Consider the following 5000-nt stretch of genomic DNA (forward strand, 5'->3'; position numbering starts at 1 on the left):
CCTCCATCAGGTTGCAAATTGAATAAAAAAAATTTCTGCATCTAGCTCTGAAAAAATATTTGGGCTTCTAGCGGTGTGTGGGACTTGGTCTATTAGTCCATCTATACTGACCTCCATCAGGTTGCAAATTAAAAATAATTTTTTTCTGCATCTAACCCAGCCAATAGTTTTGGCCTAATACCACAGTTTGGCCACTCAGCTCTGCTCGGTTACCATCCATTGTTTTTTTGTGCAAACAACTCCAGAGTTGTGAATTAGTTAACCACCAAAATGAGTGGAAAAAGGCCTGCTGCTGGTGGAAAGGGGAATAGGCGTGTTGGGAAGGGGAAAAAAGGTTGTGTCCGTGGGGTAGGTGCAGAAGAAAGACCATCTTCCAGCCAAACTAAAATGTCTACTTCTTTTAGCGGATAATGTGATAAGATCCCTTTCTTACGGCCACGCCAATCGCTACAAATTCCAGATGAGGCACAAAAACAGCAGGTGCTTCAACGGATATCAAGTGCTCCTTTAAGTGGGCTCTCCTCCACATCAACTTCAACATCACAAATACTCCAGTCCTCAAAGGTGTCACCCAAATCGCACTTGCTTCCTCACAGCTCCCAAATCTCCAGCTGCCCGTCTGAGTATGAGGTAGAACAGATGGTTGAGTCTGCAGAGCTGTTTACTCATACTATAGCCTGGGAATCAGAGGTCAACTCCAGCGCTTCTGTGAATCCAGACGAGGAAATGATCTGCACTGATGCCCAGAATCTTTATGAGTCGGATCCAGGACCAGACGCAGAAGGTTCTGACCATAATGTAGACCCTCATTCCCAAACTGTAACTCCTGTTGGTGGAGACAATGAGGAAGACGATGATAAGACTCAAATACCTGATTGGAGCGACAACTTTAGTTTTTTGTCAGGGCAGGAACAGGTTGGCTCTGAGGACGACGGGTGTGATAACGCACAGGGTGATGATGATGAGGTCGGAGATCCCACTTACTGTCAACCCACAGTCAGCCAAGAGATGAGGTCAGCAGAGGAGGTGGAGGAAGATGCTAGTGACGACGAGGTCAGGTTGCGCCTTCCTGGACAGAGACGTAGTACTGGAAGCACGTCAACAACTGCATCCTCAAACACAACTCTGCCTCTCACCACAAGTCGTGGTGGCTCTTCAGGTCGCATGGGTGCTAAGCCTTGCATAGCCTGGGCATTTTTTCAGATCGATAAAGATGACCCAACTCGTGTTATCTGTAACATTTGTCAGCAAAAGCTAAGTAGAGGCCAAAAAATACATAGTTTGAGTACTTCATGCATGAACCGGCACATGGACATGAAGCATAAGTTGCAGTGGGAAGCTCAGTGTGCTACAATGCGGCCTAGCCGGCCGGGCCAACCACCGTCTGCCATATCTTGTGCATCCGCGGCCTCTTCATCCTCTGTGACTGGGGGGACAGCAGTCACACCTGTTTTGGGGCGCAGACCTGCCACCTCTTTACCCGCAACAGCCAGCGTGATTGGCAGGTCATCATTTTCTTTGGAGGTGGTAACAGCAGCTGGTGTTGAGCGCTGTCCGACATCGATAGCACCACCTTTGGATCAAGGCAACCTAACATGTCCGCCTGCATCTTCCTCACAGACCGGCAGTTTGCCGGGGACACCCTTATCAACCCCGTCTAAGCACAATAGCCAGCCCTCGGTCCCTCAGATGTGGACAAGTAAAAGACCATTTCCTCCTAGCCATGAGAAAGCTAAGAGGTTGAATTTCACCATCTGCAAGCTCTTGGCTACAGAAATGCTGCCTTTCCGCCTGGTGGACACAGAGGATTTTCGAGACCTTATGTCCGTCGCAGTGCCCCAGTACCAGATGCCCAGTCGGCACTACTTCTCAAAGAAAGGTGTGCCTGCGCTCCACCAGCATGTCGCACACAACATCACCGCTTCTTTGAGAAACTCTGTGTGTGACAGGGTGCATTTCACCACAGACACTTGGATGAGTAGGCATGGACAGGGGCGTTACATGTCGCTGACTGGGCACTGGGTAACTATGGTGACAGCAGGACAAGGGGCTGCTGTCCAAGTCTTGCCGTCCCCACGAGTTGTGCGTCAATCCTCTTTATGTCAAAGTTCCTCCACTGCTTCTGCCTCCTCAACCTCCTCTCGGTCTTCCACCTGCACCCAAAGCCTGTCTGGTCATGCCACAAGCTTTCTAACTGCGCAGAAGGGATCCTGCACACCTCCTTACTATGCTGGCAGTAGGGCTCAACGTCATCAGGCGGTTTTTACATTGAAATGTCTGGGAAATGTGAGTCACACAGCTGAGGAGTTGTGGTCAGCTCTGGAGAACCAATTTCATGAATGGTTGTCTCCACTGGACCTGAAACCAGGGAAGGCCATGTGCGACAATGCTGCAAACCTGGGTGCGGCCCTTCGCCGGGGCAATGTCACACACGTGCCTTGTATGGCTCACGTGTTGAACCTGGTTGTCCAGCAATTTTTAGCCCACTATCCCAGACTAGATGGCCTTCTGCAGAGGGCACGGTCGCTGTGTGCTCACTTCCGCCGTTCGCATCCCGCAGCTCAGCGACTTACATCTCTACAGAAGTCGTTGGGCCTGCCACTTCACCGGCTAAAATGCGATGTGCCTACCCGGTGGAATTCAACTCTGCACATGTTGCAGCGACTGTGGCAGCACCGACAAGCCCTGGTGCAATACGTTCTGACATATAGCCTGGGCCAACGAGATTCAGAGGTGGGGCAAATCACGCTGGAGGAGTGGTCTCAGATCAGGGAACTATGCACCCTTCTGCACAGTTTTGAAATGGCGACGAAGATGTTTAGTGCTGACGATGCCATTATCAGCATGACTATTCCGGTGATTTACATGCTGGAGCACATGTTAAACAGAATTCGGAGTCAGGTGGTTGCACAAGAGGAGGTAGAGGAAGTAGAGGAGGAGGAGTTGTATGCGGAAGGGCTAACATCTGCAAGGTCCAGACGGTCGACAGCACCAGGGCGGCAGGCATGTGAGGGTGGGGGAGATGATTTTACCAGGGCGCATGGTAGCAGCCAAACTAGTGAGGAAGGTGCAGGAGCCCAGGAAGAAGTGGAGGACGAACTGATGGAAGACTCATCAGATGAGGGAGACCTTGATCACATTTCTGTTGTGCGAGGTTGGGGGGAGAGGACAGAGGAAGGAAGCATGATTGTTACCTCGCCACCAACACAACAGGGACTTGGTGCTCCTGGATGCGCAACACACATGAGTGCCTTCTTGCTGCACTACCTGCAACATGACCCTCGAATTGTGAGAATTAGAAATAATCCTGACTACTGGGTTGCCACACTGTTAGATCCCCAGTACAAAAGTAAATTTGCAGAAATTATTCCTGCCATAGAAAGGGATGCACGCATGCAGGAGTATCAGCAGAGACTGTTGCAGAATCTTACATGTGCTTTTCCACAAAATACCAGTGGTGCACGTAGTGAATCTCACAGTTCCAACTTGCCAACCGTGGTCTGTATGGAATTGTTCAATAAAGGGCCCAAAATTAAGATAACATAGATGGGAGAGGTCTCTATGAATAGGAATTCCTAAGTATTTGATACCCTGTGAGGGCCAGGCAAAGGGAAAGTTGGACTGGATGGAATCCTATATGGATTTAGGGAGGGAGACATCGAGGGCCTCAGACTTCGCTGCATTGATTTTAAAATTTTACCATGTAACAAAGTGATCTATTTCAGCCATAACAGCAGGGATGGATATATGTGATTGAGTGATATATACTAGGACATCATCAGCAAATAGAGAGCACTTGTACTCGGTGCCTCCCACCTCAATCCACCTAATATTGGGGTTATGGCGAATTGATGAGAGCAGGTGCTCCGTCACTAGGATGTATAAGAGAGGGGACAGAGGACATCCCTGCCTTGTCCCATTGGTGATTGTGAAAGGTGATGAAAATGTTCTGACGCACCCCCTGGGTCTTGGGACACCCGGAGCCGGACCCTTTTTGGTGGATGCTGGTGGTTGTAGTCTTCGTGGCGGCGATCCGGTTCCGTGGCTCAGGGCGGTCAAACCAGTGGCGGAACTATTTATATGGTTTTGATGTTTAAATGTCCGACTACGCCACCCGTGGATTGCGGTCAGAGTGAACCGCCGCTACAGGGCAGACCGCTAAGGCTGGTGTTGTGGGTGCAGCAGAGCGTAGCATAACTCCCCACGGGAGGAGTATAGCCTCAGGGCAGTGTATGCGGAGGATGGGGGTGATGGTGCAGGGCAGCAGCAGTAACGACACGGAGTCAGTGATGCAGTTCAGGGCCTTTACTCACAGTTCTTATTATCCAGACCACGTCTGCAGGTAACGGCTGCCCACGTCGTACTGTGCTCACCAGGTGAGGGGCTCAGACAACTCCCAGATAACTTTGGAGCGCTTCACAGGACCCCCTTTGTGTGTCCTTTGTCTGGCCTTTCTTACCAACACTTCTGTCCGGCTGCCTCGGGCCTCCTCTTGGTAAACTTGGCGCCAGTTTCCCTGACCCTATGTGGTGCCTTCCTAGCGGGTGGAGCAAGGGGCTGCGCCACATAAAATGTCAGAGCCTCCGGTTTCTAGCTGAGGGTCGTTTCCTGCCTCCACTAGTTCGGGGACCGGTCTCCCCCCTTGGCCTGACCCCTCCACGCAGGTGGATTCGGGCGTGCGGTGGCGACTCACCCGTCCGCACCCCTGGGATCCCTTCATTCCTTGTTCCTGGAGCCTTCTCCGCTCCTCTTCCTTCCTTCTCCCTCTTGCAGGCCTGGGCCTGTTACTAGGCCCGCCTCCGGAGCAGAGCTCATGCAGAGCCCCTGCTCCCTGCCACTTCTGCTCAGACTTCTCTGCACTGAACTAAGATGGTGCCCACCTTTTATACTCCCTTCTCAATGCACCCAGGAACTGCTTCCTCCCTGCTCCTGCACTGCAGGGTTCCCCTTCCTCAGTGTTCCCTCCCCCCACTCCAGCCAGGGACAGGGACTGTCGTGCC

Source organism: Phyllobates terribilis, unplaced genomic scaffold (assembly GCF_046119375.1).
Source record: "Phyllobates terribilis strain yellow unplaced genomic scaffold, ASM4611937v1 Scaffold_2__4_contigs__length_985480577, whole genome shotgun sequence".
NCBI classification, from domain to species: Eukaryota; Metazoa; Chordata; class Amphibia; order Anura; family Dendrobatidae; genus Phyllobates; species Phyllobates terribilis.